Raw genomic sequence first — 14,112 nt, forward strand, 5'->3', positions numbered from 1 at the left:
ATAATTTGCAGTGGTCTGAAAGTCCCATGCTGTTAAGCAAGAGGAAGAGCCCAATGGGAAGTATACATCTGACTTTTCACCTCTTACCTCTTCTATCTCCCAATTTCTCCTCTTTTCAGTCATCTCTCCTCATTTCTACTTTTCTCCGCTATAGTAACCCCTCCTTTCCTCACCTTTCCACCAATCTTCTCACCCGTCATTTTAATCTCATCAACTGTGTTCTTTTCACCTCCCCTCTCATCCTCTCTTTATCTCCCCTTTCATCCTCTTCTCCTCCCCTCTGCTCTCATCCTCGTTTCATCTACTCACGACAGGATGAGAGGGACCTTTGGCTCTGAGGACCATTGGGTCTTTTGTGGCATCACTCAGAGGCAGACTTAGACACATCTTCCTGATGCTGCATGAGGTAAGTACTGTCCTGACTATTTTCACTGTTTAGTGTTAGCAGTACAGTCACGGAATCCACAAACCTGAACAGCAGGAAATATTGCAGATTGTACCTTAAAGATCTGATGGACATTGTTGTCGTGACTCAGTAGTTTGAGCAGTGATGTTTTCAAAAAAAGAGTGCAAGTTAGAGAGGGAAGTTAAATGCCCTGCATGCACTCCGGGGGCTTATGTGTTTGACATGACCTTGTATTAAGTACTCATGATGGCTGTGTTTACAAATGTACAGAGGGGACAAAGGCTTGGTATGCTGAAGGTTGTTAGGCGCATACAGCCAAACTATTTGGAGTGAAGTGGCAGAGAAACATGAGGAAAATGATCCTATGAAAGTCTCTCTCAGTAGAAAAGTGATTTAATGTATTGTTTTTCGTTTCATTTTTGATTGTCATGTTTTTGTGTCTATCCAGAGAAGGAAATGTTTGACTAAAAAATCTGTGGGTAAAATGGTGGACAGAACCATTCCGACTGATGACAACAGACCTCTCTTGGCGGAAAATAAAGATGAGTCCATACTAGCCATGTTGGGAATCATCGGGATCATACTTAATCTGCTCTTCATTATTGTTGTGTATATCTACGCAAGGCTTTCAGAACCTCCCTGAGATTCTGTGACACACCCCATTTCTGGGAGTTACTGAGACCAAAGGAATAACACTGTAACTAGCCAGCTACTCCCAACCAACCAAATGAAGCTATGCCACTGTCTGGCACCCTCTGTCTCACCTTAGTGACAATAATACATGTAAGAGGGGGTGGAGATCAGACACATCACATTACAATCACTTGGGTTTTACTGTATACTGTATAGGCCCTAATGGACACAGGATGCAAAAAGATGGACTATAGCTTAAGGTGTTACATGTAGCATGAACTTGAAGAAGCATTAACTCAAGATGGCATGAAGTGGAGATAGCATTAACATGGAGATAGCATGAACTGGAGATAGCATGACCTGGGGATCCCATGAACTGGAACACCTGAAAAAGAATGAAAAATGACTCTTTATGTGGATTCAGTGGATGTTCCGTAATTTACATATTGCATGTGAAATATGCTGATGATCATTTTCCTCACTAACCAGGTTTCCACCCAACCTTTTTAATGCGAGTAAAGTACATGTCAGATAAAAAATGTCATGACAGGCCTGATGGAAACATAACATTTGTAGGTAGACTTTCCAAATGTCGACAAAACAAAATATTCCAGAGGAGCTGGGATCTTTTTGTGTCAGTAAAATGAATAATGCGACAAATGTCGGTGGAACAGTAGCGGTGCATGGGTACAATCAATGGGGAGCCCCAAAAAAGCCATATTACAACCTATGTATTGTTTGCTCTATAACTTGTTAGTCAATCTGCCTTACCACCGTGATACTGTTTATAGGCCTAAAGGCCGAGACAATAACAAGACACAGTGGCAGAATAAATTCAACCACACCTTTGTTTCCTCGCAAAACCAGAGAGCAACCTTTGTCCGGTGAAGTCCACAAAGCATATTGCACGTTCCAAACAGTTACATGACCTACAGCATGGTCAAGCAAGTTAATGTTTCTGACATTTTCAGACCACTAAACAACTATTGATTTAGAACCACAGTGTTACCACAAGTTGCAAAGAAAACAGGAGCTGCCTCCGTTATTCCAGCACCATTTCAACTTCAGCATTTCAACGATATAAATCACATATGCTTATTCTAATACAGTGACAACTGAAAGATACCAAAAACAATGTAGTCCAATCAACGTAAGCTAAATATGATGTGGCTGTCCATGGTTCTGTGTGTGTGTGAGTGCGTGCGCGTTCGTGCAAGTAGAAAAAACATGTTGACTTATCATACTCGTAGAGAAACGACAATGCCATCCTCCTCCCTTTCATGTTGACGAAATGGTCTACCACTCTGTCATATATTATACGCTTTTTGTTGTCCTAGGCTACCTGGCTAACATGCTTGATCGCTAGCCTAACTTCCTTTCATGGGCAACGTTAGCTCGTTAACATTAGCCTTCTACATCTAGCTACATATTGATCTGCCATCCTCTCAGGCCAGGGGCACAATGTTTGAATTAATGGTTGGATCAAAATCATCATTATAATCACTGGCCAGTATGGAGAATGTCCAAATCTCTATTTCCATCCATGGCTCATTTAGGAAAGGGTCAATTTTAGCTAGCTAGCTAGCCACCGGACGACAAAAACATCGATGCTTGGCTGCCATTTGACAAATAAAAATAATCTCACTCTTTTGTCCATAATAATCTCACCCCCACTGTATCTGTGAGCTGTTGGCTAGAGTGTGTGTGCCAATAACAGAGAGGGCACACTCCCTATATAACACCCATTGTTTGGTGAGAAAACCATCAGTAGAGTTGAAACCTGATGGAAAACCATTTAACTTGTATTTTCTATTCGGTACATGGGAATTTACCCTCTTTTTTCTCCCAATTTAAATGATGATCTTGTCTCATCGCTGCAACTCCCCAACTGACTCAGGAGAGGCAAAGGTCAACTCATGCATCCTCCAAAACATGACCCGCCAAACCATGCTCCTTAACACCCGCCAACTTAACCCCCCCCCCCCCCCCCCCCCCCAGCCAAACGCTCCCCTAACGCGGATGATGCTGGGCCAATTGTGCACTGCCCTATGGGATTCCCGGTCACGGCCGGTTGTGACACAGCATGGGATTAAATCCAGGTCTGTAGTGACGTCTCAAGCACTGCGATGCAGTGCCTTAGACCGCTGCGCCACTCCGGAGGTCTTCACAAAATGCATTTTATGTGCATTACGTCATCACCCACAGCCTTTTATCCGCAACAAGTCAATCTGATGGAAACGCATGTCTGGTGGGAAAATGCGCATTTTGTTTTATGCAGATTTTAGAATACTCACATGAAGATCTGTCTCCAATTGGATGGAAACCTAGCTACTGCTTGTAATTTGCAGATGCACAATTGTTACCACAGCAAATTATTTTACCGGTTTACAGGGGCTATACGGTATATACCACAATCAAGTTATATTTATTATTCTTGACTCTTACTTGTATGAAAGATTAGGAAGAAAACCTTGTCAGTTCCTTCAGGTATCTCCCTCTTACATACTTACAGTAGATCCCTCTGTTAGTTGGAAGCACCATGATAAGTGAGCTCCTCTTTCTGGAAGTGAGTTTCTGAGTTAGTCTGTGTACTGTGCTCCAGGCCGGATGGATACTCTTGCCGTTGATTAGGTACCAGACAGAGTGCTCTATTGAGCTAATACCCTCTCTTTCTGGAGCTCCAATACGCCACACGGCCACTGACGATTAAAACACCTCTCACATGGCATTCGTGGGGCTGAACACCACCAAGGGCTCTTGTCTCCCACTCTCCCATCCTAAATGCTCCACAGTGCCTCTGAGGCTAAAGGGTAAAACTCTACCCAATCTCAGTGTCTCTGTTATTAAGAGGAAGAAAGCGAAAACCCACTCTGCTGTTGGAAAAGTTGATCAGTAGGTCAGCTGTAACACTGTGACATGCTTTTCACACTACTAAGCTGAGCCGAACTAAGCTGAGCCAAGGTAAGGTGAAAATCAAATAACCAAACCAGTTCAATGTGGTTCGGGTCGGCACGATAGTGTGAAAATGATGAGGGGCCACAGAGTGACGTGGACCCCAAGACATTCAGAACTCCGTCTGTGACGTGAGTCAGATAAGAGCGGTTTGGCTTCAGGTAGAGAACAATGTGGGGGATTCTCAATGTATGGTGGCTCCAGGTTGTACTCAACAGTACTGTTATACTTGATGTTGATGTCTCTCTTCTTCTCTGCATTTATCTCTCACTCACACACACACTCACACAGACACACGGGCGCACACACACACTCACACACAAACACTCCCGCTCCCTCTCTCTCTCTTTTTTTTCTCTCTTTTTTTTCTCAGGCTCTGTTTTCTGTGTGGAATAAAGATTCAGACCGAAGACTCACATGGTTTTAAATACTCATATCCTTTCATTAACGTTTCTCTATTGTTGCATATTTGCTATCAAATATACTGAACAAAGAAATGAAACAGGGGTAAAACATTGATTAGACGTCTCTCTCTGTGAGTACACAGCCTGTCATTAAATACCGCCGCGTCAACAAAGCCTTAGAGCAATCATATTTCAAGACCGCTTCTCCCTTGTTATGGATACATTGATGCCCCCTTTACTCAGTAGTTATTTTGGTGAGCTTCCATTCAGTAATAAAAAGAGAATGCATTTCCTGCTGTGTGTCTTGTGTCCCCTGGTGATGATGTCAGAGGGTTCCATACTGATGGACTATCAGGGGACCATCTTGCCAACTGTGCCAAGTGAAAACATGAGAGGAAGGGGAATCAACATGTCAACCAGAACTAGTATGAATTCCTTCCACAAATAAGTCAACGTATAGAAGAAGTCTTTATGATAAAGACAAAGGGAGTATGGGCCTGTGTGTCACTAAAGTCAAAAATGCCTTTACAAATACATGGAACCTGTATAGAGTGTACGGAGTTGACAATGCTCCCTTTACATACTGTAGACACTTGGCAAACAATATGTGTCATTGTTTTCTGTTTTGTTTACCAATACGGGTGGCATAGGTACAGAAGATACAGTCCACGGTGTTGTGATAATATTGATGGCTTGCAGTGATGGGAGGAAGTTAATCACAGAGGACACGCTCACAGCATGTTGCTTTTTAATGAGGAGAGTGTGTACTCTGGCTGTGCATCATGGTCAACACGGCAACTGTCATAGTCATCTCCATACTGGACTGCTCCTACTCCTGGAAGCACATTTCTACCCCTAAGCTAACATTTTTGTATGTTTGTTCAGGTTTGGTGAACCTAACAATGCTTACACCTATACTTACAAGTATATTAATCAGAGACACTAGTGTAGTGTGCAGCCTTTTTCATCTATAACCACTCTCTTGTGATGGGCCCGGCAAGTATTTTAGAAGACGTCACTGTAGAACATGCTGGACTACACTGGGGTTTCTGATGTCGGGTTATGAGTATATTGTCATTATTTCTGTATGATATGTTCTTGCTCATCGGAATGGATAAAATTGGGCTAAAGAGATATTGTAAGACACCTGAATGTCCCTGATCTAGAATTGTCTCAGACACAGCCTTGGGATGTGTTACCCTTGTCTACTTCTCATCTCAGTGATCAGCTCCCTGTTTCACAATATCAAGTCAAAGCTTCATAAAAATGATGGGCTAGTGTCTGTAAATCAATCGGTTAAGTTTCTATGGACTGACAACAAATCTGTATGATCCTCGTGTGGCTGTTTGGTGTGCCGTAGGTGGGTTAAAGATGTGACACCACGCACGGTAGAGCTAATGAGACCGTGAAGTGAGTGGGACGCACCCTGTCCACCTCCTTATCGAATGGCAATCTGATGAGCCCTGTGGCCGTCACTCCTACAGTAACCGACTGAACTGGATTCATCTGACTGCAGTGACATTCAATACTCTCTGCTGGGGAGAGACAGAGAGAGCGAGGGGGGTTCGAGAAAGAGGAGGGTGAAGAGAGAGAGAAGATGAAGGGGGAGAGAGAGGGATCAGATGGCGGGAGTGAGGGAGGTAGAGGGAAAGTGAGAGATAAAGACAGAACAGGAGGTAAAGGAGGCGACCGACATAATCAAGAATGAACAATTCTTTTTGGTTAATAACCTGAGAAGTCATTATTAACAACCTTTTAAAAATGTCAAGAGTAGTCAGATAACAGAAAGTGTTTACAACAGTCTACCTGGTTATCAGTCTAAACATGCAGCAATGAAGTAGCGTACAGGACAAAGACATTATTTTGTCATAGATTCAGTCTTCTGCTTGGGTGACCTTTACCATATTGCGTGGTATGACACACATAGATTCTTCATGGGCAATTACCTATAAATCACATATGATATACAGTATAGTGTACTGTACTAAACATTACAGTTACAATGACTGTTGGCAAAAACCTGCTTTCTTATACAGTGGGAAGAAAAAGTATGTGAACCATTTGGAATTACCTGGATTTCTGCATACATTGGTCATAAAATTTGATCTACATCTAAGTCACAACAATAAACAAACAGTCTGCTTAAATCTAATAACCCACAAACAAGTATATGTTTTCATGTTTTTATTGAACACACCGTGTAAACATTCACAGTGTAGGGTGGGGAAAGTATGTGAACCCTTGAATTTGATAACTGGTTGACTCTCCTTTGGCAGCAATATCCTCAACCAAACTTTTCTTGTAGTTGCGGATCAGACCTACACAACGGTCAGGGGGAATTTTGGACCATTTCTTTTTACAAAACTCAGTTCAGCAATATTCTTGGGATGTCTGGTGTGAACCGCTCTCGAGGTCATGCCACAGCATGTCAATTGGGTTGAGGTCAGGACTCTGACTGGGCCGCTCCAGAAGGCGTATTTTCTTCTGTTGAAGCCATTCTGTTGTTGATTTACTACTATGTTTTGCGTCGTCCTGTTGCATCACCCAACTTCTGTTGAGCTTCAATTGGCGAACAGACAGCCTAACATTCTCCTGCAAAATGTCTTGATAAACATGGGAATTCATTTTTCAGTTGATGATAGAAAGCTGTCCAGGCCCTGAGGCAGCAAAGCAGCCCAAACCATGATGTTCCCTCCACCATACTTTACAGTTGGGATGAGGTTTTGATGTTGATATTTTTCTCCACACATAGTGTTGTGTGTTCCTTCCTTCTAAACAACTCAACTTTAGTTTCATCTGTCCATAGAATGTTTTTCCAGTAGCGCTGTGGAACATCCAGGTGCTCTGTTGCGAACTTCAGCCGTGCAGCAATGTTTTTTAGGACATCAGTGACTTCTTCTGTGGTGTCCTCCCATGAACACCATTCTTGTTAGGTGTTTTACGTATCGTAGACTCGTCAACAGAGATGTTAGCATGTTACAGAGATTTCTGTATGTCTTTAGCTGACACTAGGATTCTTCTTTAACCTCAGAACATTCTGCACTGCGCTCTTGCAGTCATCTTTGCAGGACGGCCACTCCTAGGGAGAGTAGCAGCAGTGCAAAACTGTCTCCATTTATAGACAATTTGTCTTACCGTGGACTGATGAACATCAAGGCTTTTAGAGATACTTTTGTAACCCTTTCCAGCTTTATGCAAGTCAGCAATTCTTAATTTCAGATCTTCTGAGATCTTTTTTTGTTTGAGTGTTTATTTATATTGCAGGGCAGCTTTAACCAACATCTCCAATCTCGTCTCATTGATTGGATGCCAGGTTAGCCAAAGGGTTCACATACTTTTTCCAACCTTCGCTGTGAATGTTCAAATTATGTATTCAATATAGACAAGAAAAATACAATAATTTGTGTGTTATTATTTTAAGCACACTGTTTTTGTCTATTGTTGTGAAAGATCAGATCACATTTTTTGAACAATTTATGCAGAAATCCAGGTAATTCCAAACGGTTCACATAGTTGCTCTCTATAAACAAACATTGTGATTACTAAGAGAACACAAAATATCTGTCTACAAATACATATTTCCACCCATATAAAAACATTTCCACACATATGAAGACACAGATATTTATATTTTCCACTGTAGATTAACAGTCAATCAGACAATTACATCTAAATGATGAAAGACACAGCAAACACACTGTACATAGCTTATGATATTAAGAAGTATGCTGTGCCACTAGAGATCCTGGTTCGAGTCCAGGCTCTGTCGCAGTTGGCCATAACCGGGAGACCCATGAGGCTCCGCACAATTGGCACAGCGTTGTCCGGGATAGGGGAGGGTTTGGCCGGCAGGAATGTTCTTGTCCCATCACGCTCTAGCGACTCCTGTGGCAGACCGGACGCAATGCATGCACGGTGTTTTCTCCGACACATTGGTGCGGCTGGCTTCCGTGTTAAGCGGGCGTTGTGTCAAGAAGCATTGCGGCGTGGCTGGGTTGTGTTTCGGAGGATGCACGGCTCTCGACCTCTCCCGAGTCCATACGGGAGTTGCAGCGATGAGACAGGACTGTAACCACTAATTGGATACCACAAAATTGGGGAGAATTTTTTTTTTTAAATAAAAATAAAAGTATGGTGAAACCCAAAGGGATAATACTTTTTCCTTTTTATACATTTTTACATTTACATTTTAGTCATTTAGCAGACGCTCTTATCCAGAGCGACTTACAGTAGTGAATGCATACATTTCATACAATTCCATACATATCATACATTTTTTTCTGTGCTGGCCCCCCGTGGGAATCGAACCCACAACCCTGGTGTTGCAAACACCATGCTCTACCAACTGAGCTACAGGGAAGGCTTACTGTAGTAGTCAACAGAGCGCATATAGCCACCAGAAAAATGTAAGAAATGTAGGTTAGCTCAGGCTTGCATAACATATCCCCCTTGGTAGAGTATGTGACATGCTGTGTTCCTGATATGGACATGTTACTTCTGCTGGGAAAGCCTGCTGGGAAAGCCTCTCCACATACTTATTTAAGTACTTGATTCATACATGCAAGCATGCAATACAGCAGCCTCAATCCATAATGTATTACGCTGTAGCCAAGTCTTCTATCATTGACATGCCATGTAATGTAAGAGTCGCCACATCTCCAAAGTTTGGAACGAGGCTGGCACATCCATCGTCTCTAAAACACAGGACGGCCTTGAGTAGTAAATGGACTTTTAAGTAGCACTTTATAATAACTCCACATAATAAAGCATTTATAATGGATCACTAAATAGTTTATTCATCACCTATTAGTATAGGTCCTTCTAAACCATTTACTAATCGTTAAGTTCTTTTGTGTGACCTCATCTAAAGTGTGATCTATTTATGCTTTATAAATACTTTATAAATGCTTTGAGTGACCGGTGTAATTTCTCATCAATAAGATGGACATGCCATTGGACATGCCATTAGTACCTGATGCTTCTTATTAAGGGCTCAAAATAGCCTATAACATTTGAATGTTAAAATAATAATCACACAACACAGGACATTAAAGGAAATATCAAATCAAATCAAATTTATTTGTCACATACACGTGGTTAGCAGGTGTTAATGCAAGTGTAGCGAAATGCTTGTAATTCTAGTTCCGACCATGCAGTAATATCTAACAAGTAATCTACCAATTCCACAACAACTACCTTGTACACACAAGTGTAAAGGAATGAATACGAATATGTACATAATATATAAATGAGTGATGGCCGAACGGCAGGCAAGATGTAATAGATGGTATGGAGTGCAGTATATACATATGAGATGAGTATTGTAGGGTATGAAAACATATAAAGCAGCTTTGTTTAAGGTGGCTAGTGATACATTACATCAGGATGGCAAGATGCAGTAGATGGTATGGTGTACAGTATATACATATGAGATGAATAATGTAGGTTATGTAAACATTATCTAATATAAATAATATAGAGTGGCAAGTGATAAATTGATTACATCAATTTTCCCATTATTAAAGTGGCTTATGTTGAGTCAGTATGTTGGCAGCAGCCACTCAATGTTAGTGATGGCTGTTTAACAGTCTGATGGCCTTGAGATAGAAGCTGTTTTCAGTCTCTCGGTTCCAGCTTTGATGCACCTGTACTGACCTCGCCTTCTGGATGATAGCAGGGTGAACAGGCAGTGGCTCGGGTGGTTGCTGTCCTTGATGATCTTTTTGGCCTTCCTGTGACATCGGGTGGTGTAGGTGTCCTGGAGGGCAGGTAGTTTGCACCCAGGGAGACGTTGTGCAGACCTCATTACCCTCTGGAGAGCCTTCCGGATATGGGCAGAGCAGCTGCCGTACCAGGCGGTGATACAGCCCGAGAGGATGCTCTCGATTGTGCATCTGTAAAAGTTTGTGAGTGTTTTTGGTGACAAGCCGAATTTCTTAAGCCTCCTGAGGTTGAAGAGGCACTGCTGCGCCTTCTTCACCATGCTGTCTGTGTGGGTGGACCATTTCAGTTTGTCCGTGATGTGTACGCCGAGGAACTTAAAACTCTCCACCCTCTCCACTACTGTCCCATCAATGTAGATAGGGGGCTGCTCCCTCTGCTGTTTCCTGAAGTCCACGATCATCTCCTTTGTTTTGTTGACATTGAGTGTGAGGTTATTTTCCTGACACCACACTCCAAGGGCCCTCACCTCCTCCCTGTAGGCCGTCCCGTCGTTGTTGGTAATCAAGCCTACCACTGTAGTGTCGTCTGAAAACTTGATGATTGAGTTGGATGCGTGCATGGCCACGCAGTCGTGGGTGAACAGGGAGTACAGAAGAGGGCTGAGAACGCACCCTTGTGGGGACCCAGTGTTGAGGATCAGCGGGGTGGAGATGTTGTTACCTACCCTCACCACCTGGGGGCGGCCCGTCAGGAAGTCCAGGACCCAGTTGCACAGGGCGGGGTCGAGACCCAGGGTCTCGAGCTTAATGACGAGTTTGGAGGGTACTATGGCGTTAAATGCTGAGCTGTAATCGATAAACAGCATTCTTACATAGGTATTCCTCTTGTCCAGATGGGTTAGGGCAGTGTGCAGTGTGATGGCGATTGTGTCGTCTGTGGACCTATTGGGTCGGAAAGCAAATTGGAGTGGGTCTAGGGTGTCAGGTAGGGTGGAGGTGATATGATCCTTGACTAGTCTCTCAAAGCACTTCATGATGACGGAAGTGAGTGCTACAGGGCGGTAGTCATTTAGCTCAGTTACCTTAGCTTTCTTGGGAACAGGAACAATGGTGGCCCTCTTGAAGCATGTGAGGACAGCCGACTGGGATAAGGATTGATTGAATATGTCTGTAAACACACCAGCCAGCTGGTCTGCGCATGCTCTGAGGACGCGGTCGGGGATGCCGTCTGGGCCTGCAGCCTTGCGAGGGTTAACACATTTAAATGTTTTACTCACATTGGCTGCAATGAAGGAGAGCCCGCAGGTTTTGAACTTCCTGCTTTCTCTCTGTTACCGCACTGCAAGTGGTACCGGAGCACCAAGTCTAGGTCCAAGAGGCTTCTAAACAGCTTCTACCCCCAAGACATAAGACTCCTGAACATCTAATCAAATGGCTACCCAGACTATTTGCATTGCCCCCCTCCCCCCTTTTACACCTCAGCTACTCTCTGTTATTATCTATGCATAGTCACTTTAATAATTCTACCTACATGTACATATTACCTCAATTACTTTGACTAACCGGTGCCCCCGCACGTTGATTCTGTACCGGTACCCCCCTGTATATAGTCTCGCTATTGTTATTTTACTGCTGCTCTTTAACTTGTTACTTTATTCTTATTTGTATTTTTTAAACTGCATTGTTGGTTAGGGGGTTGTAAGTAAGCATTTCACTGTTGTATTTGGCGCATGTGAGGAAGGATTTGAGGAAGTGTTCTATTGTGAATGTTTTGCTAATGTTGTGAACCTCGTGAACTAATCATAAAATAGGGATATGTAGCACACAACAGCTGGGTGGACTGGACAGTTATTCTCTAGTGGATTTTAACTCCTTCATTACTACTGATGAATAGGCTATGTGAATGAAGTGGAAATGTTACATGTATGATTTGCAGTCAGAAATGTTATAACCTTTAAATGCATCCAGTGCTTCAGTCTTTTAACATCAGACTATTGGCTGAGAGTTTCCTTTTCCGAGGGTGGATAGTTGGCAAACCGGAACTCTGCTGCTCTAAGGAGTGACCGCAATCCACAATTTGGTTTTGGAAAATCACTGCCAAGAACGTCAGCGTTTTTGGACTAAAAACATTATTTTACTCAGCCTAGAGTGTTACACGTCACACAATTACAACTGTGTGACTGTTTTGGAACCAAATGTTAGATATATTTTCTTAAACATCCTCTGTATCGTGTGCTTATTGTTTAACCATTGATATGTTCTAGGGGCAGTGGTGACCCGTGATTCAGGGCAGCTGGGGCGGAGCCACCTGTTTTGAGTCCCACCTGTTTAGCTTAAAAAGAAAAACATTCGACATCGGCCATGCTGTCAATCCAGCATGATTTACGCTGCGTTCAAAACAACTGGAAACTCAGAACTGGGAAATCTCAGACTTCAGTGAGTTCAACTCTGAAAAAACGGGCTCCGACAGGGAAAATACTTTTTGAACAGTCATACAACTCGGAATTCCAAGTCGGGAACTCGGGCCTCGTTCTAGAGCTCCGACCTGAAAATCACTGTCATGATTCAACCCTGTTTTTCCCCGAGTTCCCAGTCTTCTTGAAAGCACCATGAATCCAGAGAATGCCAGACTTTCAGACATTAAGGACCGCCGCGCCACCTTCCTGTTCAAGTGATCACAGCACAATAAAGTGAGTCCAAAAATATATTATATGCTGCTGCAATATGTCAGGGAGATAGGTATACTGTAGCTAAGAAAGTACTACTAAGTGTATGTTGTGTAGTAAGCTGTTAGCTGCTGGTGGTTTTTGAGAAGTGTCATCATCGAATATTGTAAGAGTTTTCATTGTATGCCCCCTTTATTTATCATATGGTTTTGACTTGGTGTACAGGGAGATTACTGTAAGAACGGCCATGTTCTGAATTCTGTCACTATACAAATAGTTAAATTGACTCCGTCAGTCGTTAATATATTAATCGAAATTACCGATTGCCTCTTATCCTCTCGGCGCCCCCTTATACCATAGTTTGTACATCATTTTACATTTACATTTTAGTCATTTAGCAGACGCTCTTATCCAGAGCGACTTACAGTAGTGAATGCATACATTTCATTTCATGCATTTAAAAAAATATAAATTTGTACTGGCCCCCCGTGGGAATCAAACCCACAACCCTGGCATTGCACACACCATGCTGGCATTGCAAACACCATGCTCTACCAACTGAGCCACATTTGTCGGTAGAAACTACATTTGTTTAAGCAAGTCAGCCATATCAGCTATGTTTTTTTAAAAGGCAGTAAATGAGGCTGAGTGAACTGTTTGCCTGCCAGACAAGGCTCCGCTGATAGCCAGGTGTAGCAGTGGTAAGGATTCACTCCATGGTGCTGAAAAGAAAGCTCTGCTTTTGGGACAGCTTTATGTAGGTCTTAACAGTTTATGGGCACCGTTTGTCACTGTTATAGTGTTTAGTGTTGTGTTGTGTAGTGTAGTGTCGTGTAGTGGCTTTGCTGGCATATATCCATCCAAAAAAAGGGGAGTTTGACCCACCAAGATTTACATGCTAAAATCGCCTCGGTCTAGGGGCCGTTTTGAGCATCAGGTACTGCTGGAATGTCTACCAATGGCCAGTGAGAAATTACACTTGTCACTTTTATAAGTATTTATGAAGTGTAAATAGCCAACACTTTAGATGAGGCCATGGAAAAATACTTAATAACGTTTAGCAAATGGTTTATAAGGACCTATATTAAGCATCTTAAGAATTATCTTACTTTTACTGTCCTCTGTAGGCTTACTACAATCTCATTTAGTGAGCTTTATCACTACACACTAAATGCCTATTTTCCCTTAAGAGACTCTGTTTGATCTTTCCCAGTACGTCCCATTGTTTTTGTGCAGACGATCCAATTGAGATGAGCTGCTTAATTGGATCCTTTGCATAAAACAGAATAAACAATAAATAGAAGCCCGAAACCAGAGAGGATCTATCCATTTGTATTCAAATGAGATCGGCTGATACAAAATACTAAACAATTGCTTGTTTCAATTTA

Source organism: Salmo trutta, chromosome 35, assembly GCF_901001165.1.
Source record: "Salmo trutta chromosome 35, fSalTru1.1, whole genome shotgun sequence".
NCBI lineage: Eukaryota > Metazoa > Chordata > Actinopteri > Salmoniformes > Salmonidae > Salmo > Salmo trutta.